Source organism: Tenrec ecaudatus, unplaced genomic scaffold (genome assembly GCF_050624435.1).
Source record: "Tenrec ecaudatus isolate mTenEca1 unplaced genomic scaffold, mTenEca1.hap1 Scaffold_282, whole genome shotgun sequence".
NCBI classification, from domain to species: Eukaryota; Metazoa; Chordata; class Mammalia; order Afrosoricida; family Tenrecidae; genus Tenrec; species Tenrec ecaudatus.
The window spans coordinates 177,948-204,911 of NW_027458985.1; the positions used below are offsets into that span (position 1 = coordinate 177,948).

Consider the following 26,964-nt stretch of genomic DNA (forward strand, 5'->3'; position numbering starts at 1 on the left):
CCAGAGATTGCACAAAAGAATCTCAAAGACATCTTAAGCTCCCTCAAGTCTCCTTCAGACCCAGCCGGTTGCACATTAGTGTTGACACTTGCAAACACAGAATATGCTGGTCATGAAAACCATGACATATTTCCAGTCTCCTGCTCCACACACTAGCTCTCAATAAAATGACTTGTTAAAATACCTGAGTGAGACAAGTCTGTGTTCATACAAACTACTGAATAGGCTTACCTGGGGACTCTGGTACTGAGGATCTTTTCCCAGAGCTGTATGGTTGGGAATGGTGTGGATTTTATTAGCAGAAGGGGGGGGGGCGGTATTTGCATATCTTCCTAATATACAGTGGCAACTATGGCTGAATATTTTCAAAATGCTCACTGTTCCAGCTTAAACGTAAATGAGTCTCCCAGAAGGATTCATTGGGATTATTACTTGGAAATGGTTCCTTATTATGTGATTGCGATACACAGAATACAGTCCTGTTCATATTGTTTCATACACAATAAGCGATTTATATATAGCTGATTTAAGACAGTATGTATGCTCATTTGCTTAACATATTTCACTCAATTTATTTCATTTATGTGGCAATAGACCCATAAGTTTATATCTAGTCAGTATGAAATGATTTTAATGCTTAACATCTTAGAGAAGGAACACGCATATACTACAATTTATCTCTTTTTAGACATTTAGGTTATTTCTCATTTCTGGTTTTATAATGAAAGTTACTATTTGGGTTGAAATAAAAGAGAAGAGAAAAAAGCATTCACATTAATATTACAAGAAATCACAGTAACAGACATGGCCTTACAGTAAACTTTTCTTCAACACAATTGTAATATTAACAATAAATATCATATTTTTAGTGAGAGCGTTCCCATTAGGACAGAAACACACCAAAGTCTTAACTTTGCTAGAGAAGATGTCTTAGATGACATTGGAACTGCATAAAGATTTTTCTAAAATATTTAATAGTTTAAAGCCTCTTGTGTCAAAGTCAATAGGATCTCCCAGAAGCACAGACTTACTACAATACTTGTTTTATTGCAGAACATATCTTAAGATGTAGATAACAAATGTGGCGAAGAAAGCTGATGTTGCCTGGCTATCGAAAGAGATAGTGTCTGGGGTCTTAAAGGCTTGAAGGTGAACAAGCGGTCATCTAGCTCAGAAGCAACAAAGCCCACATGGAAGAAGCACACCAGCCTGGGCGATCACGAGATGCCAAAGGGACCAGGTATAAGGCATCATGCAAAAAAAATGTGTATATATATGTGTGTGTGTATATATATACATACCATAGTGAATGAAGGGGGAAGTGCAGAGTGGAGACCCAAGGCCCATTTACCGGCCACTGGAGATCCCCTCACAGAGGGGTTTAGGAGAGGAGATGGGTCAGTCAGGGTGTGATGTAGTACTGATGAAGAGCACAGCTTTCCCCAGATCCAGCATGCTTCCTCCCCCAACTACCATGATCCGAATTCTACCTTGCAGGACTGGATTGGGCAGAGGTTGTACACTGGTGCATATGGGAGCTGGAGGCACAGGGAATCCAGGGTGGATGATACCTTCAGGAGCAGGGGTGTGAGAGGTGATACTAGGAGAGTAGAGGGTGAGTGGGTTGGAAAGGGGGAACTGATTATAATGATCCACATGTGACCTCCTCCCTGGGAGCTGGATGGCAGAGAAGGGGGGGTAGGGATACTCCAGATAGGACAAGATATGACAAAATAACAATCTATAAATTATCAAGGGCTCATGAGGGAGGGGGGAGCAGGGAGGGAGGGGAAAAAAAGAGAACCCGTTGCAAAGGGCTTAAGTGGAGAGTAAATGCTTTGAAAATGATTAGGGCAAAGAATGTACGGATGTGCTTTATACAATTGATGTTTGTATATGTATGTACTGTGATAAGAGTTGTATGAGCCCCTAATAAAATGTAAAAAAAAAGAGGTAAGTAACAAACAAAATTGATTTCCTTCTAATCGCTTGATGGTGGCTAGGGTAGCAGGAGAGTAATCACTGACAAAATGCAACCAAACTTACCTCTCCTGAAACTCAACAGAATAAAATCACTGAAAGGCTAGGTGTACATTCATAAAAATCTATATCTGACACAGATAAGAACAAATCTGAAAATTATGTCCAGAAGTTACTCTTCAGCTTGTTTGTGTATGAAGTCTTCCATTTCAAGAGGAACATAGACATTTGTAGCTGAAAATATTTTTCAACAAGGGAAAAAGGAAAGGGCAGGCACAGCTTCTCGACCTTTGCAGGAGGAAAGAAACAACGAGAAAGTCGTATTTCAGATGCAAGTTCTAAAAGGAAAGAAATGGGCTTACTTCAGGCAATGGTAGTTACCTGGACTTGAGGTGGGTGATCTTCAGTGGGGCCTTATACCCTGGGTACCATCAATCCTCCAAGGCCAAGCCAAGCAGCTCTTCTACTGAGGCATCTTGAGCAGGTTGCTCCGGAGGTGTAGTGGAATAAACTGTACCACACACTTTGTGTTCAGTGGGGCAGTCATTTCCCCAGCAACCTTTCTGTTCATACTATGGACATTACTTTCTTGGAGGTAACAAATTAGGACATACATTTGCCCATGGCCCCGAGTGAGAGCATCTGAAGCAGGGTGCTCATGGTTCACTCGTGGGCGGCCCAATAACTAGTTTAGATACACCCACTCGGTCCTGGAGGGCACTTGCTAACATTTGAAATTTAACCTTAAGTCTTGATAGCTTATATAACTTTTCCTGATCCTCGCTACTGTTGAAAACTTTGAATGCTGCACTGTGATCTTGCTGTGAAGTCTGGGGTCCACAGTCTAACTTTTTAAGGTTTCTTTTAATGTCTGGAGCTGATTGTGAGATGAAATTTGAGTGACGTACAATGATCCCTTTTGGTGTAGTAGGGTCTACTTTCATGTATTTAAACCTTCTGGAAGATGATGTGACAGAAATTTGGCAGAATTTTCATTTGGTTCCTAAATGATTTCCCTAATTTTGTCATAATTGGCTGCTTTATTTGAGGCTTTTGGCAAGCCCTCAATGAGATGAAAATCATATCATTTTGAAGAATTGGGTGCTCATGATCATCTGATAATTCTAATTAGGGTTGTGCTTGGGAACTGCCTTGAAGTCCACGGGCTTAACCCAGTCTGGGCATACCCTTCATCAGCTCTCTTTGTGCAGCTATCCAGATTCTCTCCCGATCTTCAGGGGTCAAGGTAGTTGTTAAAATCATATGGATGTCATGGCAGGTAAGATCATATGACTGAGTGACATATTTAAATTATTTTATTGTTTATCTTTTATTTCATAATCATAAACTTAACTCTGCTTTCCAGCTGGACACAGGAGAAATAAGGAAAGTAGGAAACCTGAGTAACTGGAGGGAGAGCACAAGATTAAACGATACTGCAAGCACATTGGGAACAGAAGGGTGATTTCTCAAGCTACAAAAGGAATGGTCTGGTGCTTAAGATAAAACATGAAAATTCAGATCAAATTTAATTAGAGTTGTCCACAGTCAGCAATGGTGATCTTCTTGCTGGTTTTGCCATTCGTGGAACCAAAACGCTCCATGGCTTCCACAATATTCATGCCTTCTTTCACCAGACCATCCAACCACTCAGTCTTTGCGGGACAGATAACTGACTGGGAACCGTTCGTAGTGGGCCCAGTATTTGCATAGACAGGGTGCCAAGACTTGTGTGCTTCAGGATGAAGTTCTCATCTTCAAATTTCTCTCTATAGATGGACTTGCACCAGTGCCATTATGGCATGTGAAATCACCACCCTGGCAAATGAACTCTGGAATGCGCCTGTGAATGAAGGAGCCTTTATAACCAAAGCCTTTCCCCTCAGTACTCAGAGTGCGGAAGTTTTCTGCTGTCTTTGAAACTTGTCTGCAAACAGCTTGAAAGAGATGCAGCCGAGGGGCTCACCATTGACAGCTATGTCGAAAAACACAGTAGGGGTGACCGTGGCTGGACCAGAAACCCTAAAAATTCAAGCAGCAGCATCTGCAAAGCCGATATTTAAATTCTTTAATGTAAGTGTCTGGGTCCAATGTATAGCATCTAAGATGTTTTCCTAAGCCTGAAAAATAATTTAACAAAAAAGGGATCTGAATTTTTACTAGCCTCTCTGCTCCTGCAACATCACAGAGGGTACTGAGGGGGGATAGGATTGAGCATGGATGCTTTGGATTTGAAGGAGCTGTCTTTGTGCTGGAGAGGGCTGGACATAAAAGAATGAGAGGTGGAGATGGTGCTGGCAGTAGGGGACAGGTGTCAGATGTCTTATAACATGGCAAGGGTGGGAGGGGAACTGGTGACAGAGAGGTGGGAGGACTGGACAATCATGGTATGGACAAGGGAGGAGTTTGGGTAGAAAGTGTATGAGGTAACAGGGTAGGGGATACTGGATTACAGAGTGTGGGCTCAGAGGTGGTGGGAGGGTGTTGAAACAAGGCAGGAGTGGGAGGAGGTGGTGAGGAGGAAGGCTGAAGAAGAATGAGACACTATAGCAAGAGATATAGGGTTACAGTCTGGCAACTGGGAGAATGTAGCAGCATCCTGTGGGTTGGAGAAACCTGAAGGAGGTTGTAAAGGGGAGGGGAGAAAGAAGGCACAGCTGCAGTTTGGTCAGAGACAATAGGCACTGAAATTGGCGGCATATCATGAACAGAAGGATCACAGACTGATTCTTAGTCTGAGAGAGGAACATTCTCCTGAACCAGTAGGACTTGCATAGTGGAACAATTCTGAAATAAATGAGGTTGAGCACAAAGGAGAAAACTTGGATATACGGAATATCAGAATATATTTTGTAGATTAAAAAGAAATTATTGAGATCTTGAAAAAATTTAAAATCAAGTATACCACCTGGTGACCATCTTGAATTGTTGTCCAATTTGTACTGCAGTCATGCATTATTACATAAGAAAATCAATTTTCCCCTATGAATAACTGATTTAAGACCGAGTGAATTGAAGTTTGCCAGTACACAAACTAGAAGTATTTTATGCCATTGCTTAGTGTGGTAGTTATATAAACATTTGACAATTTGATGATTAAGACTGAAGGGGTGGAGTCCAGCCTGCCAATCAAAATATAACCAATGGCCCCTGTGTGGGTATGGCCTTCTCCTGACAATTTTGGAATTCCGGAATTTCCTTCTTGGAGGCAGGAGACAGTCTCTCTCTCTCTCTCTCTCTCTCTCTCTCTCTCTCTCTCTCTCTCTCTCTCTCTCTCTCTCTTCTCTCGGCTCACTCTCTTAGAGACGCTCTACTGACCAGACACATGATACTATGCTGATAGACCCCATGCCCTGGGAACTAGAGAAGCCACATGGAGACCCCTGCCAATGCTGAGATGCTTACACCACCACTGAATCCAGACTTTCTACCCACTGGCCTGTGATTATCCTGCATTCAGCATCATTGCATGTGTTTCTTACGTCTGAAGGGGACTTCATGGATTGGTATCGGACATATGGGCTAATATCAGACTTATGGGCTTGAACTGGACTGGGTGGGAATGCTTTGTTAATGTACAATTTCTCTTTATATAAACCTCTTATACACACGACTTTCTATGAATTTCTCTAGCCTACCTGGACTAACACACTGAGCATTCTTACAACCCATTTTAAAATGCTGAGTGAAAATGTGAGCTCTGTTATATGAGGTAGTAAAACAGGAGAGCGTCCTTACACTGGGTAATTACCACCTAAGCCCCCGGGGCTGGGAAGACAATCTGACTGAGCAAAGCTTTCTGGTACGTGGACATTTTCAGAAAGGCCAAGAGAAAATGAGCAGATGACCTTGAAGTAGGGAGCTTTGGATTTAACACTCACCAATGTGTTGTCAGAGGGTCTTTAGCTGAAGATGTGGAGATCCCTCTGTTAGGCTCACTGGCTTGAAGGGGGTCCAGGAAGGCTGCTGGGAACTTTAGAGGCTAGGGAAAGGAAAGTGCCACTCCAGTCCTAGCCTCGACAGCCCCCCACCTCCCCCGTGCAGGCCACCATATCTCAGGTTTTACAGAGATAAGAGACAGAGTGAGACCTTTAATTTATAGATTTATTGAGGGAGGTGTGGTTTGTAGGGAACAGGAAATCATAGGGGTTTAGAATAGTTAGGTAAGAAAGGTTAGAGCTGGCCCTTCGTCTAAAGCCAGAGGATTAGCTAAATTAAAATGTGTAAAATCCATGAGACCCACTATTACATAAGAGAACATGAACAAACTACAGTAGAATTGGTGAGGAAGGGGTTAAACAGCTCTAATGTCTGCTGCAGAACCTGCAGAAAGAATCTAAGTGGGAGGGAGAGCCAGCCTTACAGGTAGAGAGAAGAGGTGAGAGCAAAAGAGGCCAGAGCAGCAGGAGGGTAGAAGGAGCCCAATCCAATCCAGGCTCAATTTGAGTGTGTAAGTCTTTGGGATATCTGTACTCTTTTTGATAGGAGGGTTCCCCCACATCTTTGTGGGTGGTCTGGATAACTCCAATGGACTGGCTGCCAGCTTCCACAGACTGACAACACAGCTGGGTGGCAAGATAGATGGAGGAAGCTTTGTAAACATAAGAAACCTATGCTTTCCTTAGTAAAGGCTTCCAACGAACCCTAGAAGGGTTCTGGCCCTTCTAGAGACCTATAAGCTTTCCCCCAAAATACTGGGTCTCCCTTTGACTGAGTTCCAGGTCACTGAACCCAATCTTTCTAGGGCGGGGCGTGTCTCTTCTTCTCCTGCCAGCTGCCAAGGTGTTCACTAAGAGCCACCGAACTGGGCCATCTCCTTGAGGCCCCAGTCCTGGAAGGGCTTAGCCCAGCAACCTGGGAATGCCAATCAGTTTCAGTGCATGGTGGCTGCACTGGAATACCACTTCTACACCCACAAGGCTGAGGCTCCCTGCGGCCACACAACAGCTGGCACTAAGAGCCAGGGAGTTTCTAGAACTGGACCTTGGGTTCTCCCCCGGCCCTGCTTCAGAAGAAGGTACCGCACAGGTGACAAGTCTTAGCAAACCTCCGGAGGAAGCCCTAATGTTTTGCGCACCAGCTGCAGCCACTAGCTTCTGGAGACGCGTGCTCTTCTTCGTAGTGAGAGAAACAACAGACCCCAGGGCTCACCGTTGAGCTGATGAGGTGCAAGGAGTCTCTGGGAGAAGGTATCGATGTATGGAAACAATGAAAAGGGGGGTGAGCAGAAACCCACAAGGCAACGAACCTGGGAACCTCGAAGACAAGACCCCCAGCCTGGGATTACCTTTCTCCAACAGGGATTTCCACCAAGAACCCCAACCAATCCAAAAGTTGGGGGATGGGACACCAGCTCACCTCTCACCAGGAGAGGAGCGTCCCCTGGGGAAGGTGAGGAGAAGAGAAAGGTCGCTTACACCCCAGCAGGACTTCTGTGTGCACCAGGGTACCCCAAACTGGCTGCTGCCCACACGCACATGCTTGGGAAAGAGCGCCCCTCACCTGGGAGCGCTGGCTACTACGCAGAGCTAAGGTACCAGGAGGTTCTCTCGCACCACATGCAGCGCACAGTAAGTAGGACGCTAGGACGCGCCCAATAAGCCACACTTCCGGCTGGGACATCGCCACTTCCACCCCATCTCTGAGCACCCGGGTTAGGAGGAGCCGGCGGGGTTGGTCTCTGCCTTCACTTCACCTTTGAGGCGGTTCTGGACCGGACCATTGGCTTGGATGCACACACCCAGGTGTCTGGGGAAGGGAAGAACCAGGGTGCTGTTTAGGCTGGGGGCGGGGCCAGAGGCGGGGCCTGGGGCGGCGCGGGGAGGAGCCAGTGATATTCCTCCCGCAACTATGGGCCCTCAGACTTTGATAATGATGACCAAGTCACCTGCGGGCAGAAACGGTACTTTCTCCCAGCACCGAGAGTGTGCATGGGAGACATAAAACGATGTACAACGTACGTGGACTGTGTAAGCTTGTGATCAGATTCCCCAGATGGGGCATCCTCCTCACTAACATGAACCATCCAGCCATTCAACCCTGCCACGGTGTTAATGGTGCTGACGCAAGAACCGAAACTAATGACCTTTGAGGTGAAGGGCCATTCTGCTCCCCAAAGCATTGTCATGTATGAAGACTGCCTTTAGGAAAAAAGAAGTAGCTGGCATCAAATGCTCTAGGTAAATTTTATGTCAGAGTAACAAAATTTAAATATAAAACAAGCGGGAGCACTAAAACGTGATGGGAGAGGGGGGAGGGGAGTTGTTAAACTTGACTGTCCTTAGAGTTGGAGTTTGTACTTTTATCTTGTTTTATTTTGCTTGAATGCTATTGGGGCAGTTAAACATGACAGTTCGATTCAATTATGCATATCATGATTTCCCCACTCTGCTAATTTAATTTATCACTCACCAGAGGTTCTATCAATCCAATGGTTTCAAGTGCATGGGCAGAATATTTGTAGAGACTCTTCCAAATTGCGAGGTCTGGAATTTAAATTTAATTCCTCCAAGTAACTCTGTTTGGTCTCTCACAACAAGTGCTTATGGGACAGATCAAAGTGAAGCATGTCCCTATTAATTTGCATCCATAAAGACTATGCTTCTTTTATGGCTGTTATACTAGATAATTTCATTATGAAAGTTCTAGTCAGATTCCAAAGTTGCTGGCTGAAAATGGAGATACAAGAATTTCAATATTGTTACATTTCCCAATTTGGTGAGATCATTCCACAGACGATGGAAAACTGTCGCCTAACTTTATAAGGAATCAAAAAAAAAAGTCACTTATCAGCAAATATTTAGTGAATTAAACTGATTTATGTTGCCAGTTCTGATGGACTCACCATATCCTTAAATCATGGGAAACAGAGACTAGATTTTGCAAAGAAAAGGGGACTTCTCTTGAAATACCTGCCCTGTTCGACTGGGTAGGCTAGAGAAACAAATCCAGGGACATTCATAATGTATACGAAAGAGCTTTGTATCAAAATGTAATTGGATATCAAGAAAACATCTCAGCCCAGTCCAGACCAAGTCCATAAGTCTGATATTAGCCCATTACTCCAATACTAGTCCATATATTCCTCTTCAGACTCATGCACCACATGCAATGATGCTGAATGCAGAAGGATCACAGGTCGGTGGCTGAAAATTCTTGTGTATCCAATGGCGGTAGACTTTATTAGTGCTGGCTCAGGTCTCTATGTGGCTCTTTTGGCTCTCTGAACAGTGTGAAGGTGAAGCAGAGAGAAAGAAGTTGGCCAAATTCCAGGGAGAAAGAGTGGAAGTTCCCAGAATTCTCATGAGAAGGTCAAGCCCACCAGGAAGCATCATGGAGCTGTGACATGAATGACAGGCTAACCTTCACCCCTAGACTAATTTATCAGGTGAATATGAAATTATGTAACTACTACACCTGCTTTCATGTGAGGTTTTCTGCCCCCATGGATAAATCATGAATTGTCAAAAAATAAAACAAGCAAACAAAAAATCAATCACTGCGATCGAGTCAATATGGACTCAGAGGGATGCTTATAGGACAGGGTAGAACTGCCCTTGTGAGTTTCCAATTCAGCGTCCAAATTAAGTTCCCATGGTTCAGATGTTTACATATTTTTGCAGTAGTTGATTTCACAGTACATGATTTTACATTTACCCTGTAATTATAATTCATGAAGTGTTGTTTTACTTCCAGTATTGCTGCTTCCAACCCAGTAGCTGCTTTTAACAGACTAGATACTTTCAACACAGCAGCTGCTCTCTACAAAGTAGCTGCTCTCTACACATGTGTTACTGGTAAGCAAAAGCACATTATGGCACTAACCCTGTCACACACACTTGCATTTGTACGGGGTGTATGTGATTGGGTTGGAGTTATGATATCATTACGCCAGTTACTCATATGTGGGTGTTTTTTGCATGTGGGAGGATCTGCCTGGAGACAGATAGAGGATTGGTGTCTTGGTTCCTAAGACCATCAGAAATATGTTTTTTTTGATGGTCTTAGGCGATCCCTGCAAAACGGTGTTTTTCTGGGTATTTTAGAGAAACAAATCCAAAGAAACTCGTGTATCAGAGAGAGTTTTATATAAAGGTTAAGTACACATCGAGAAAATATACCAACGCAGTGGTACCCAAGCCCACAAGTCCAAGATTAACCCTCATGTCTGACACCAATCCATTAAGTCCTCCTCCACCTCACAAAATACACACAATGACTGGAGGAAAGCCAAATCAGAGAACATGTAAACATCTCAGTGCTGGAAGGGGTCTGCCACGGCTGCTCCAGGGCTGTATTGGGGTAGGTCCATGCGACTTCTCCTTGGGGATGTCTTGCAGGAAGTGAACCTTGTCAGCTTAAGCAGAGAACTGGCCAAGGCCGCTGCACCCTGGTCCGACCATCACAACGCAAGAGACCTGGGAACTAGAAAGGCAAGGCTCACCGAGTCATTTATCCCTCGGCCCTTCAAACAATCCCACATGTGTTTATCGGCCAGGTAGGCACAATAAACTAATTACCTTGAGTAGTTCGACCTTCAAAGGGGTAGCGACCCTCCAAGTTGAGAACCAGTGCTCTATAGGGTTTATATCAGTCTTAAGTGACTGGACAGATGTGAATTGTATGTTTGGGGTCCAGCACCTGAGATAGACCCAAGGTAACAAGGACAATCACAGTTAGCCATGTGTTCAAGAGGAGCATCTCCCCACTCTCATGTCTGAATTCCTAAGGTACTCTCCTCTGGAAACAGCTCCCAGAATGGACTCACTTGATTTGATTTTTCTAAATATAAATCAACCAGTTTTTAGGGAAGAGGCTGAAAAGAATTTATTTCTACATAAGTCCAATGGTCACAAATCATAATATGCTTCATAAAGGAAAGGCAGATGAACCACTCAAGAGAGATTTGAAAACAGTTTCCCCTTGCAAATTAATGGATTGAAACCTGAGGACACAGGCTTGAATGACCCAGCAAACTATAGTGAAGAGCAGTCATTGTGAACTCCAATGAGGCTAACCCTACTCTCTACCCCTGGTTTTTCCAGCTTTCCACCTGACCACTTTTTAGCACTTATTTCATGGAATATATTTGTTTTCCCTTTCCACAACGTTTTACCTTATGCTACTATTTCCTTTCTAAAGCTTTACAGCAATCCCTTTCTCGTTGTTGTTCTACTAATTCTACTACTTCTGCTTCATCTTCGTTTTCTTTTACATTAAGAGAAAATAGAATGGTTCCTACTGGAATTCCTACTAAATCTGTTGCTAAAATGCAAATTTTGTTTGAACAAAATAAACTAAAAACCACAGCAGACCATCCTATTTGTGCTCTCACTTGCACCTACTCCTGGATCCTGGGCCTGTGCTTTTTGGGCCTGAGCACACCCATTACCCTGAATTCCCTTCAGTTCAACCCCAACCCTGTGCTGCAGGGTGGTTTATATGGGAACTCACATTAACTTTCCCTCACTGTGTCTTCTTGCACAGTCATACGCAGCCGGGTCCTCCACGGCCACAGTGCTCAGGTGCAGGGAGAACTGGTTCTTGGATGTGTCTGGGTTGATGAATAGATGATCTCTGAAGGATGGTGTGTATTCGCTAAACCACTCTTACCTGTAGAAGCTCCTTCCTATCCACCCAGGGCCTCTCCCAGGGCTGCCTGATCTGCTCCCAAATAGCGCTGGTTCTGGAGCCTGAGTCCCCAGTGATGGTGCAAGTGTGCGTGAGGGTCTGTGATGCCCTCACCACCTCATGGTCTGACTCCTGCAGCTTCACTTTGGACGGGACACAAGGAGACTTACAAAACAAGTATTAAATATCCCACCTGTCATTAAAACTGCTGTGACCTACTGTATCTCCCTGCCACTGACACAATGGGAGACACAGTACCATCAAAATGAGAAAAAGAATGCAAGCAGACCTTTCTGTATCAGAGTCTCCCTGGTACAGCAGGCTCTGGAATTCTGCTGGTTCCAGAGGGGAATCTTGAGGGTGGGGTGGGTGTTCATATCATTTAAATAATAAACCACACCAGGCTTTTGCTTATGAGTGTTGCTGGCTGTTATCAGGGGGTCAGAGGATGACTATTAAGAGTGTGCTAATTGACAGGGCTCACAGCTCCACATGGAAGCTTCTCCAGAGCTGGTTCTTGAAGCACGTTGTATGGCAGTGATATGTAAGCAATGAGAGTGGGGTGGCCCACAGGCATACACTGAATTTATACCCTCCCAGATCCTAATATTTGCAATCATAAAATTATCCGAGTTCCAGTGTACCTTGTATTGTTTGATTTGAAAAAATGCATCCACTAGTGTGTGCATTAATTTATTCATTTGAGTTCTGAGAGCTATGAACACGCCAGACATTCTTCTGCACTGAGGGAAAATCAGTAAACCACGCAACTGAGCTAGGAAATGAATGATCTCTTCCTCAAAAACTAAACCCACTGCGAGTGCACCTGTCCTGATTCATGGGAACCTTATAAGATTGATTAAAGCTGCTCATAGAAATTCTCTGACTGTAAATAATAACAGGAAAAGACAACCTCATCTTACTTAGGAGGAATGGTTGGCTGGTTTGTGGTGAGCAACCCAATACTTATCCCATTACATCACCACATCTCTGTATATCTTTATACTAAGAAGCCCATATTAAGGGCTTTTTAAATGTCACTTTGAGAAGCCAAGTGGTGATACTTTCAATATTATTATATGAATATGAGCCCTGGACTATGAATAAGGGGGTCCATAACCAAATTTATGGCCATTCACTTACCTTTTGGAAAAGAATGTTGAAAGTACCATGGACTGGGCTATCAATATAACAAGCAGATCTCTTGTGAGGGAAACATAGCCTGGGAGTTCCTTAGAATGAAGGATGGTGAGACTTAGTTCCATGTACTTGAACATGTTATCATGACACCAGTCCATTGAGAAAGACATCATCAATGATAAAGGGGATCAGTAAAGAAGAAGGTGATGGACTGACACAGTGGCTGTAACAATGGGCTCAAACATATTTATTGTGATAATGGTGCTGAACTAGGCATTATTCAGTTCTGTTTTGCGTTGAATCACTGAGATTTGAAATTGATTCTGTGGCACTTAACATCATCAAAATTAAATGAAAAGACACAATATTCTTCCAAAGTTGAATGACAGTGCTAGGGAAAGGATATATGTTTTATTTTCCGTAGCAAAAGGAAATATGTAACAGACTACACTCTTTATAATTGTTCTTATGTGGAATTTCATTTTGCCTTGGTTAAATATTGGTTGCAAAAGTCTTGTCTTCGTATTTATAGAACATTAAGCATCCAAGGTTGTTTGGGTGCAGGAACATAAAGACTCTTAGTGACCCTACATGAAAGAGAACTCTCTGAAAGGATTTTCTTTTCTGTAATAATGATGGGATAACCTTATCAGGTCTTTAACCAACTGAGTCACCATGTGGTTTTGAACTGCCAACCTTTTGGCTAGAAGTTGAGCATTTAATCATGCCCACATAGTTTTGTGGTCCAGGTTCTACTACATATAATTTACATGTATCTACTTTTACTTCCTACAGGTGAATATTTATGTGTATGTTGACTGGTCTTAAGACATTATGTAGAGTTCTTCTAGGTCAATACTATTACTATTATTTGTTCCTTGAGTGTTTAATATGGGATTCTGGCCAATGCATTGTGTGATTTTAGTAGTAACCCTGGGCACCGTCTTCAGTGCCAGAAACACCTCCCAGAATTGTGAAAACTAAGAGTGACTCCTGTAATGGCCAAATACCCCATAAGACATATCAAGGAATTGATGCATTTGGGTTATGTTGTGGCAGTTTCATCATCTCTTGTCAACTTGGGAAGGGATGGAGTCTAGCCTGTCAATGAGATCTCAGCTTGATGACTTCATTTGTAGGTGCAAAGGAGATGAATATCTCCCTGGAAGCCAGACCCAGATAGCATCTCTTCTTGTTGAGACATTCCTGTTTACAAAGCCACATGGAGCTACACTGATGCAGCTAGAGCCCTGGAACTGGAGGGGCCATGTGCAGACCCATGACAGTGCTGAGATGCTTCCATCACCATAAGAACCAGAAGACTTTCCACCCACCGGCCTGTTATCTACATCATTGCATGTGTTTCATGAATCTGAAGAAGAATTTATAGACTGATATCAGACATAGGGGCTAATATTGGACTTATGGACTTGATCTGAGCTGGGATGTTTTCTTAATATACAAATACTCTTTGATATAAAACTCTTTCTTACACACATGTGAGTTTCTCCCTGGATTTGTTTCTCTAGTATACCCAGAATAGCACATGGTGTTAGAGAATAATATTAAATCTGTCATGGGCTGCCTGAAGGACAAGCAGGTCTGTCTTGGAGTAAACACATCTTGTTTAATTCTTGTAATCATTCAAATAAGATTGTAACTCACTTATTTGGGCATGACATTAAGGAGAACCAGAACCCAGAGAATGATCTTGTACTTGGTAAAGTAGAATGTCAATGAAAATGTGAGAGACTTTCAATGGGACTGATTGTCCTAAGGCTGCAATGATGAGTCCAAAGAGAGGGATGATTGTAAGGATGGCGCACTTTCGGGCAGTATTTCATCCTGTTTGTATTAGTCTGGGTACTTTAGAGAAACAAATCCAACGAAACTCATATGTATAAGAGAGTTTTATATAAAGGCAAGTGCACATCAAGAAAACATCCCCAACCGGTGCTGCGCAGGCCCACAAGTCCAACATTAGCCCATACGTTCAACACCAATCCACAAAGTCCATTTCCATCTCAAAAATACATGTATTGACATCGACTGCAGGAGGAAAGCTGAGTCAATTAATGTGTAAGCATCTCAGCTCTGGCAGAGGTCTCAACATGGCTGCTCCAGTATCTAGGGTGCATTGGGGTGGGTTCATGTGGCTTCTTCTCAGGGATGTCTTGCAGGAAGTAACCCTTGCCAGCTGAAGCAGGGAACTGGCTAAGGCAGCTGCACCTTGGTCCAACCATCAGAAAACAAGAGACCCGAGAACTAGAAAGATGAGGCTCACCGAGCCATTTAGCACTCTGCCCTTCAATTAACACCACGTGTTTATCCGCTACATTGCACAATAAACTAACCACCTCACTGTTGTTCATGTGATCACTGTGAACTTAAGCCAACTTAAAGATCCCTAACAAAATATTATGCAGGTTATTGTAAGTTAAAATTATTACATAAACATATATTTGTGAGTATTCACTGGAATGAAAATATTGGACATGCAGCTGATGGATTGGAGAAAATTTGAGGCTCACATAAGAATTTTATACTGCGTTAATATTTTTATAAGGAGTTTTGGTGGCATAGTGGTTATGCATTGTGCTAAGATTTGCATTCACCAGTTTGCAACTACTAGCCACTCCATGGAAGAAAGACAGGGGATTCTACATCAGTAAAAATCAGAAACTCACTATAAATTGGCATTGAAATAATGGCAGTGGGTTTGGGTTTGGTTTTCTTTTAATATTTTTAACTTGACAACAAATGGCACTAGTTAGTATCCTGAATTGTAAACTGAGATCTGAGTACATATTGTTGTGAAGTCTGCCTTTGGGTAGATGGTAAATAAAGGCCATCCCTATAAAAAGAAGTATGGTCAGATGCCTGGAGATTCCCTAGAATCACACTCTGCACAATGGTCCCTAGAGAGGTGCTGACAAGGCGAGGGAACCACAGCGTCTGAGAGGAAAGCATCACTGACCTAAGTCTCTTGCATCTGCTTAAACCATGACCTGATGTACTAAGGTTTGTGTCTGGGCTCACACTGACTTCCCATCACTGTGTCTCTAGCACAGTAATACACGGCTGTGTCCTCAGGATTCACAGAGCTCAGTTTTAAATAAACTTGGCTCTTGGAGGTGCCCAGGTGATGCTGACTTGGGCCTGGAGAGCTGGATTATAGTCTGTGCTCCCATCACCCCGTATATCACCAACTCACTCCAGTCCTTTTCCTGGGGCCTGGCAGATCCAGTACACACCATAGCTGGTTAAAGAGAATCCAGAGACAGTACAGGTGAGAGACAGGGTCTGTGAGGGCTTCACCAGTCCAAGACCTGACTCATAATTGCACCTTGGCCAGGATACCTGGGTATAAAGACAAACACAGTGAGTCGTGTGCTCAAATGCTGTAATCTCAGACTTCATGTACGAATCTCTGAAGCACTCACCTCCCAGAGTTGCCACCAGAAACAAGAAAAGCCATACACAATTCATGTTCATGTGGCTGAGATTCATGATAAAGGAATGCTCTCCAGGGTGAGAAGGCATATGACTTTAAGTACATGTATGCTGTGGTTTCATCTGAATGCATATTAGGTATTTGCATGTGGGAGGTGCGGTTGTATGTAAAAAGGTGGAAAGGGCAGAATGGTGGTGTCCAAGTGTGTAATCTAAAAAGACTTTTCCCCAGCTTTGTCTTCCCTAAAAATATGCCAAACATTAGAGGCTATTTGCCAGCGTATTGTGGGAGGTAATTGTTTCCATGGAGAGCCAGAGAAGTGGTCAAACCTGCTCAGTGACATCCAAAGTTAGGCTGCCATCCTGAATCTGAGATCCGTCCATCTTGGCACAGGTATACCCCAATCCCTCCCCTTCCTATTGCCTGTATACCCCTAGATTTTCATCCTCTCATTACTGTATTACCTATAGTATGACCCCTCCCTGTGATGTGTGTCTTTACCTGAAATTAGGGGGCTTGCACACCCTCAAAGGTATATAAATCTTGGTTAGAAATAAAGAATCTCTCTCCCGTGGTGCTCTCCTCTGCGGTCCTCGCTTCCGTGTCCCCTCTCCCCTTGTTCTCCTTCCCCTCACTCTCCTGCCCTCAGGTCTCCCATCTCTATGGGAATCACCGAGCGGGGCTACGGTGAGCATGCTAACATGAAATTTGTCTGATTCCATCATTTTACTCTTTCTTCTATCGCCTGTATTTCTCTATGAGTTTACTATAATCTTTAATTATTATCACTGTACAATTGTGCCTACCAGACCTGGGATGATTTGTGAGGCGCTGGCTACCCTGACAGCCATGGGAGAATACAGTCTTCTCCCTGAGGTCTTCACTCTAGCAATCATACAAACATCTGTGCAGATTTCATGTTTAATGTAGCTTTATGTCATTTCCATCAAAATACCCAGATGTTCTATTGAAATTAAAGACAATCTCTATCCTAACGATGTTTAGGTAACAAGACCAGGCCTACCTGAATCTTTCCATACATCTGAACACATAGGGAAACAAGAGTATGTCATCCATAAAGCTCCTTGGCCCTATGATATTTCAGAATATTTAGAAAGGAGTAAAAATACTTTAACCCTATCTTCTAGATTTAGAGTTGGAATAAAAGGTTTCCTAACAATATGGTTATTGTGTGGTTAAAAGAAACCACAGAAATAAGAAAAAGTGCATTTATCCTCTCATGAGTTAGTACCGAGGGTGGGCATTGGGCTCAGTGTATTTTGAGAGGCGCCTGCTAACAGCAAGAGGCGTTTCCTGGACTTACACTGTCTTCCACATCTGTGGGTACCTCAGCAACATTCTTTTCTGGTACTGAGCTTTCAGACTCTTGGTCAGGAGTATTACCTGGAGTTGTCTCTGCAGGTTTCCTGCCATGGGCAGTAGAGCTACCATAGTGGTCAGCACAGCAGTTCTAGCTGACCAGGCACTGCAGTCCTTACCCAGACTCCTGTCTTCACTTCTGTCTTCTCTTGGTCCAGAGCTGGTGGGTCCTTAGCATCCATGCAAGTCTGCTTTCTCCCTGAGACTGGTTTTCTGTCTGGACTCACACTGACTCTCACTCACCGTGAAAAGCTTGGGCCATAGAGAATGATACAAGTTGCGAACACTCTGAATTGGTTGCAGTGAAATGAAGTGAGATCGATTCATGTAGATATTTATATAGATATTGTTATGAGATATATGCCACAATAAAATATCAATCAAGAAAGACATTTGCCTGAAAGACAATCAAAGTATTAAACAGAGGTTAGGGTTCATTCTGTCCACAGAAATAGGAACCATACTTAAAGCAGATTTCTATTCAAAGTAATTCAAGCAAGAGAGTTATAGAGTTATTTATTCCATGTTAAGGAAGAAATTGTCAAGTGAGAATTCTTTTTATGGGTTTCTGTGATGCTTTTGGGAGGGAATTTTGCAGCTGTTGGTAATTGTTGAACACAATAATAATCTAATGCCATTTGTGTTAGTCTGGGTACATTAGATAAATGATCCACAGAAACTCATATGTATAAGAGAGTTTTATATAAAGGTTAAGTGCACATCAAGAAAACATCCTAACTCAGTGGTACCCAAGCCCACAACTCCAACATTAGCCCATATGCCCAACACCAATCCACAAAGTCTTCTTCCATCTCACAAAACATGCACAATGAGGCCGATGGCAGGAAGAAAGCCAAGTAAGAGAATGTGTAAGCATCTCAGCACAGGCAGGGTCACCCCTCAGCTGTTCTAGCACTCAGGGCTTCATGGGGGTAGGTCCATGCAGCTTCTCTTAAGGGATGTTCTTGCAGGAAGTGAGCCTTGCCAGATGAAGCAGGGAACTGTCTAAGGCAGCTGCACCCTTGTCTGACCATCAGAAAACAAGTGACCCTAGAACTAGAAAGGCGAGGCTCACCAAGCCATTTATCCCTCGGCCCTTCAATTGACCCCATAAGTCTTTATCGGCCAGGTTGGCACAATAAACTATGTACCTCTCCATTGAATTATGTATGAGAAGAATGTTGAAAATATTATTTTGTAGCACATATATGATAAAAATAACTTAGAATATGACATAGTTTTCATTTTTTACTCACAATTAGAAACTGATGGAGAGTGTTGCTGGTACAACATTTCAAAAGACTAGCTAAAATATTCAATCAGAAAAGAGATTATGATATAAGCCAGAAATTTGAATTTATAAAAAGTGTTAGCAATGGAATAAATATTCTTTATTTAATATTTTATTTATTGTCTCACTTTTCCTCCAAATCTGTTTTATTGGGAGCAAATGCAGTTGTCATATCCATCCGTAGTTCAAGTGCATCAAGCAGTATTATACAACTGCTACCCCAATTAGCTTGAAAACATCATCTTCCTTTCTCAACTAGTGGCACCATCTCCCTTTATTCCACCACCACCACCACTCCACTGTAGTCCCAGAAACCCTTATTCTACTTGCTGTCTCTTTATGTTAATCAATTCTGGCTTTCATCTACCATCAAAAAGAAAAACATATCGCTGAAATTCAAGAATGCTATCCCCCAATGACAAAATACATGAGATAAACTCCAATAAGAATTTAAATTGAGGAAGCAGGCAGTCCAAGTGCAGTCAGCAGCCCTTCCTCGGAATCCATAACAGACCTAGGTGTGCTTCGGATGTGTCAGTCTGGCTACTGGAATGTGAGGATCTTGTCAGTTGACTGCCTTTCTCAGGATATTCTGGATCCAAAAGCACTCTTTAGTAGCTGGTGTCCTGCAACACGCCCTGTGGCTCATGCTGAACACGCAAACTGCTTGTCATATGCATGATATTGAATACAGCAAGAAACAACAAAAAACACCTACTCCCTGCCTTCAAGGAGATTTCAGCTCACAGCACAGCCTTATTTCTCTATGTTTGCTGTTCTTCAACTGCAGCACAAAGGAGGGATGCTTGCAAACCTCCCTCCCTGCACTGGCCACAGAGTGAAACCACTGGCTGTGAGGACTGCTGCCTACTCTGATGGTGAGCCGGCTCTGTCTCTTCTCTGTGAGCAAACTACTGTTGCACACAGAGCCTGTGTGTGAGCTGAGCTTTTGTCAGTGACTTCCGACACTGGTTTAACAGAAATCAACAGTTATATGTGTGCAGTACACAAGAAGGGGAGTAATTCAACTTGAAGGGAGAATAAGGTTATTTTTATAAAAGAACCTTGTAAATTGGAGCACAATCAGGAAAAATATATTTAAAAGGAAAACCATTAACATGTTAAGAAAGATTTTTAAAATAATATAAAAGATGTCACAGAAAAGGATGATATAATTAAAATGAGAATACGATATATGAAGTTTTGTGGAGACCAGGATGATGGAAAAAATAGAACAATTTTTAAAAATAGAACAATTCCTGATAATAATATGAAGTATGATTAAACACAATGCAGAATACACAGAAAACAAATTAATGGACATAAATAAACAAAACAAGATGCAAATTCAGAAATTCGATAACTATAAGCCATTGGCATCGTTGAATCCCGAATCACAGTGATTCTAGGACAGAGTAGAACTGCTCCGTAGGGTGTCAGACACTGTTAATCTTTTGGAGGAGCAAACAGCCTCATCTTTCTCGCTTGGAGGAGCTGGTGATTTCAAACTACTGACATTGAACTTTGCATCCCAATGTAAAATAGATAAAAAGATGGCAAAATGAAAACCTGTGCCAGGGGAGGCTAAGAGTTAAGTGAGAAAGCCCTAATTCCAACAGGAAATCCTCCCTGTCATCCATCTGTGCCTGTCTAAGGCTGGGTTCTCTGCGCCCCCTGCTGCCCAGTGTCTTCCCTGCAGGGGAGGTTTGTGTCTGGGCTCACACTGACTTCCCCTCACTGTGCTCCTTGCACAGTAATACGTAGCCGTGTCCTCAGCGGTCACGGAGCTCAGCTGCCGGGAGAACTGATTCTTCGATGTGTCTCTGGTGATGGAGAGTCGGCTTTGGAAGGACGGGTTATAACCTGTATTACCACCATAATCTATGCACCCCATCCACTGCAGCCCCTTCCCCGAGGTCTGGCGGATCCAGCTCCAACGGGTAACCACTGCTTGTTATGGAGAAACCAGAGACAATGCAGGTGAGGGACAGCTTCTGGGAGGGCTTCACCAGTCCTGGACCCGACTCCTGAAGCTGCACCTGGGACAGGACGCCTGCAAATTAAAAAAAGAAAATTCCATGTCAGTCACAACTATCTCCATAGACCCAGGTCGGATATCTGAATCTCTCACCTTGGGGAACTGTCACAGGCACAGCAGAACACACAGCAATAGCATCTTTAGACCACAGCTCTGTTTCCCAAGAGACCCACAGCCCTGTCTGAAGAGAACTGATAGTTTTCCCACCCCAAGGGTGAAATTGTACCCTAGTGCCTGAAAGATAATTTGCATATGAGGGAGTCCTGTCCTTATAAACAGAAAGTGATAGAGGCCAGGCCCCCCTTTATCTTCTGAGCCCATGGTACGGTAACTGTTTGAACTCATATGTTAAGCAGGGACCCTCAGTTCTTGCTTCAGCCCCATTAACACTTTGGCAGAGTTGGGGGTTTGGGTGTTTCCAGTTTGTTAGGAGGATGCACATCCACACCCAACGTACATGGTTCTATCTCAACCATGTCACCCATGCACTCCCTCTGCAAAGGGCCAAATTACTGGTGCCTCAGCCATTGTTATCTGAGTCTTTGCCGCTGGAGTTTCAGCCACAGGTGTGGACCCTTTGGCGTGGACCGCCTCTCTCCTCTCTGGCTCCTCCCCGAGCCCCGCCCCAAGCCGGCCAGGCCCCGCCCACCCCCTCACCAGGCGCCTGTGCTGGCATCTCAGCAGAAATGGGCGGGGAAAGAGCTGCCTTGAGAGGAAGTGAAGGCAGACCCCTACCCCTCTCTGACCCCGCCAGCTCCTCCCACCCCGGGTCACGCCCAGACAGGGCCGGAAGTGGCGGTGTCTTATTCTGAACTGCAACTCACTGCAAGGATTCCACTGTCGGTGCTCTGCTTGCGGTGCCAGAGAAGCGCCCACAGCCTGAGCACCCTGTTGCCGGCGCTCCCAGGTGGGAGGCTCTGGGCTCCGGGACATGTATGTGGGCGGAGGCTGTTTTAGTCCAGCTGACTAGGGTGCAAGCGCCCTTTCTCTCCCCCAGGAACCCTGCCAGCGCTTCTCTTGGTGAGAGGTGGGCGGGTGTCCCCAAGGCCGGTCCTATTTCCCTGCTTTCAGATTGGTTGTGGTTCATGGTGGGAGTCCCTGTTGGAGAAAGGGGATCCCGGCTGGGGTTTGGGGCTTCGGGGTTCCCTGATTCTCTCTTTGCGGGTCTCCTAACCCCCCTCCCTTGTTTCCTTCCGCACAGCGATGCCTCCTCCCGAGACTCCTTGCGCCTCCTCAGCTCAAAGGTGAGCCGGGGATCTTGTTCTGCTGACCTCTCTCTGGACCCGACCAGAGTCTGTTCTAGGCGCAAGATCTCTTGCTGGTCCGTGACAGAAACGTCTTCCCTGGCTTTAAAATATTGGTGGCCGCCCTTTCTTCTTACTCTTTGTTTTTATTTCTATCTATATATTACTAAGGTTTTTAAAATCATTCCCATTTCATTTCCTTTCTATTCTTTATTGTTTCTGTTGGGTTCAGTTTGTGAAGCACAAAAGGAGTGGATGCCTAGAGATGAAATAACATGCGAGTGTCTGTAAGGATGCCTGGGTGGGGTCGGGGTGGGTCGCTGGCGGAGTTGGGGAGGGTGAGGGGACTTGGGGAGTAAGAATGAAGGATTGAGGGGACTGAACACTACAACTGAAGGTGACTAATAAGTCTGCTTAAAGGCGATTTAATCATAGTGGGAAAATAGACGATGTGAAATCGATTGTGGTAATGATTGTGGAATGCTTAAGATGGCTGAATTGTGGGATTATGTGGGATATGTGGATTAAGTGCCCCAAAACATGTTAAAAAGAAAGAAAGATGCTCTCCATCACAAAAGTAATCTAACTAAACTATGCACAGAAGAATCAAAAACCAAACTGAAACAAAGGAACCAAAAACAAGGTAATGTTAAGGTGTTCAACCTCTATTTGGGGGATGAAACTGGAAGTGACCCTGAAATGGGCCCTTGGCGTTTGAACGTTGTGAGGCTGAAGGACAATTTATTTGGGGCTGGTGTAGTGGGCGTTGGCCCTGGGGCCCTTGGCCAAGGCGCCTCTGCCAGCTGTCCAGGCAGCAGCAGGCTCATGGTCACCAGGATGTCGCAGGCTGTGATGGTGGAGTAGTTTGGAAGGTGCCAGTTGAGATGCCTGGTCGGCGATGTGCCCAAAGGTGTCTTTGATCAACGAGTGCACAACGCTCATGGCCCTGAACGAGATACTGGAGTCTGAGTGGACCTACTGGAGCATCTTGTGCACATAACACACAGTAGGTCTCCTTGCCGCTGCATTGGCATTTCTTGCTGTGCTCCCTTTGAGCCTTAGCTGCAGCCTCCTTGGGACTCCTCCCTGGAGCAGGCAGGGACTTAGCAGGGTCAGGTGGGTTGTTTGACTGGGACGGTACACCTGGTAAAGGTAATGTAGGTGTCCTAAGGCGAGCTGAGGGAGGACAGAAACCTCCCCTGGAGCAGAAATTGTTGAAGCTCACTGGATCTTGATTTTTAGTAGGAATTTAGACCATGAAAGAAGGACCTCTAGATCCCTCTGACCTGTTGGGGTTTCAGCAGGAAGTGTTGGAAAAGTTACCACAGGGATAACTGGCTTGTGGTGGCCAAGTGTTCATAGTGATGTCACTTTTTAATCCTTCAATGTCGGATGATTTGATCTAATCTTCCTTGTAAGATGGGGGTGGAGGGGTGAGGGGCAGGAGTAGAGGAGGGAGGACAGGAGAGAGGAAGGAGGTGAGAGGGAATGATTGGAGCTGCCTCCACACTCCCTGATCGCCCCTAGCCTTGAACCCCGGGCAGCCACCTGCTGGAAAAGGTGTGTAGGCCAGCCACTGAGTGGGGACTTGTTTTTCTCGACACTACCTAGGTGGTCAATGAGGAGGTCCTGTTAGGAAAATGGGTTGGAGATGCTCACATTGTGCACTTGTGTGTCAGCATGCCGTTTGGATCCCTGGCCCGCTGTCGGCACTCTCCCACCCTGGGGTCCCCAGGCTTTCCCACCTGTCTCACAAACTTGAATAGTTGAGTTGGATCCCATTTTATTTTTGTAGATCTTATCATTGTTTCAAAATGTTTCACACACACAAAAATCTATTTTCAATTTCATTATTTATGTGATTTTGGTGTGTACATAAGTGCATGTGTGTGTACCATACACGTTTTTGTAGTATCCTTTTTGATAACAACTAAGGATGTTTACCAGTAGTTTTGTTAGGGCAAAATGTGTGCTACCTGCTAACTGCATATATAAATCTCCTAGTACTGCTTTTGCCCATTTTAGCCCTGCAGGCAGGCTGGCCGGCTCTCCCTGCTCTCTGGCAAACAGCATCACCTCCTCCTCCTCTTGTGTTTTAGAAGGGTATAGGTGTGTTTGAAAGATGGTCAGCATCTTAATATGTAAGGGTTAATGGTTTGGGAGTTGGAGATTAGCAGTTTATCATTAGGGATTTAAGTACCAAGTATTTTTGTGTGTTGAAATGTTGCCTAGAACATTTTAACATTTACTACCTATATATAGTATTTATGACCTATTTGGCAACTTTTAAAAAATTTAATAAATCTTTTTATTGGGGCTCATACAACCCTTATCACAATGCATAAATATATCAATTGAGTAAAGCACCCTTATACATTAGTTGCCCTCGTTATTCTCAAAATTCTCCTTCCACTTGGGTTCCTGGAATCAGCTCGTTTTCCTTTTTATCCCTTCCCTTCCCTCCCCGCTCTCCCCTCCCCCATGAACCCTTAATAGTTTATAAATTATTATGTTATCTTATACTTCCAGGCCTCTCCCCTCACCCACCTTCCCATTGCCCATCCCCCAGAGATTAGAGGAAGGTGATCACACAATGATGGTTTTTGTTCTTGGTGTCTGCCACCTGGTCCGTTCAACACCTTGTATTCGCTTAGGTTGCGCACTTCTCTGTGGGCTTTGTTGTTTCCGAGCTAGATGGCCGCTTGTTTGCCTTCAATTGGCAACTTTTTTACATGACATCTTCAATTTATGATGAATAAGGAATTTTCTTTTCTTCTTTTTGGAAGTCATTTTCTTCTTTTTATTAATTCTTTTTTTCTGATCAATCTAGCTAGTATCATTTTTAATATGAGTGGTGAAAATGGATATGTATGTTTATCCTGATTCTGCGATGGGGTGAACTTTTTTCTCTTTCCCTTACATGTGACATTTTCAAAGTTTTTTTTACAAGAATGTATATTAGCATATTGAGTTTTACCTATTTCATGTTAGATTTGTAGTTGTTTTTTTTTAACATGAAAAGCTTTTTACTTTGTTTATTATTCATTCTGTGTCAATTTAGATAATTGACTTTTCCCCCATCACTAGGCATATTTGAGTGTTCATTTTCTTGTGTTAAATCAATTCTGGGATGAATTAGAATTAATCTTGATGCATGCTTATTTTAATATATTGTCTGACTCAGTTTCCTATTTTAAAAATAACTTTTTCATTCAGATCCATTATCAACACTCGTCTATAGTTTTCTTAAAATATCGTCATCTGACATGGGTATCAGGTTATTTCTTGTCTCATAGAAAATGTTACTAAGTGCTCTAAAAACTATTGTTATGTTGGAACCCAATAAGTTGAACTTAAGCAACAAAACAGTAAAAAAGTGCTTATTAATCTTATGTGAATACTCTAGCTGCCAGAATTTTTAGTTTTCATCTATCTTACAGTTAGGCTGGAAGTTTCTCAAGAAATTTTATTTTGATTCAATTGATTATAGACCTTCTAAGCATCCTGCAATCCAGTGAGTAATTATTGTCAGTCTCTTGCTCTGCTGGATCCTCTGAACTTCCAGCTGAACCCTCAGTGTACAGGACTGCATGATTTACAGTTTCCTAGACAGACAAATAGCTGCTCACCACTTAGTGAGTGTGTTGTTTTAGACTAGAGCCCATGTTCCTGAAAGTACTCTGCCACCTGGCATGCTGTGAGGCCCTTAGAGAACTGCCTTCAGCTCACCAAAAGAATGGACTAATGAGGGGTGGAAATGCCTCAGTGATTTTGTTGTCACCTTGTTTGTTCCAACTTTTTTTAACTGAAGAAACCTCTTCCCTTTTTTTCATGAGAGAAATAATATCTTTTGTAAACATAACACACTAATGTCTTTGTGTTTGCGCTGGGTGTATATTTGTGGTTTCTGAGACTGTTGTCATATCAGCTGTCATTGAGTCAGTGCCATCTCACTGGGACCCATTGCACAACAGAACAAAACATTGCACTCTCCTGTGCCATCCTCATAATTGAGGATGAACGCATGTTTTTAAAAAATTTATTTATTTTAACTCATTTTATCAGGGGCTTGTACAGCTTGTATTACAATCCATGCATATATCAATTGTGTTACACACATTTGTACATGTTGCTATCATCACTTTCAAAACATTTTCTTTCTACTTGAGCGCTGTATCAGCTCATTTTATTCTTCCCTCATGAAGCCCTGATAAATTATAATTTTTTATTGCTTTTTCGTGTCTTATACTGTCTGATGTCTCCCTTCACCCACTTTTCTGTTGTCCATCCCCCTGAGAAGGGGTTATATGTAGATCATTGTGTTCATTTCCCCTTTCACCCCTCACCTACCCCTTACTCTCCTGGTATTGCCACTCTGATTATTGGTCCTGATGGGTTTATCTGCCCTTGATTCCCTGTGTTTCTAGCTCTTTTCGGTACCCATGTGCATTCTCTGGTCTAGCCAGTTTCGTACAGTAGATTTGGGGTCATGATTGTGGGGTGGGGGGAGCACTAAACAACTAGAGAAAAGTTGTATGTTTCATAGGTGTTATACTGAACCCTAACTGGCTCATCCTTGTGACCCATTCTGATAGGTTAGTTTATTGTGCCAACCTGGCTCATAGGAACATGGTATAAATAATGTTGCAGTTTGATTGGAGGGCAAAGAGATAAATGGCTAGGCAAACCGTGCCTCTCTCTCTCTTGCACTCTTCTCATCAGATCAGGGTGCGCCTGCTAGTTCTCTGCCACAACTTGTGAGCTACACTAAGTGTTGGCCTAACAACCTGTGGATCATGTCGCTAGA

At 43.5% G+C, this 26,964-nt stretch overlaps 1 long non-coding RNA gene across 1 annotated transcript in view; it reads left to right on the forward strand.

Moving 5' to 3' along the window:
• Positions 1-21,644: 21,644 nt before the first annotated feature.
• Positions 21,645-26,964, forward strand: part of LOC142436452 (uncharacterized) — a 56,461-nt gene continuing 51,141 nt past the window's right edge. The window contains exons 1-2 of the long non-coding RNA XR_012781948.1: positions 21,645-21,820; positions 22,115-22,157. This is a non-coding gene — a long non-coding RNA (uncharacterized LOC142436452). The remainder of the gene's footprint in view (positions 21,821-22,114; positions 22,158-26,964) is intronic.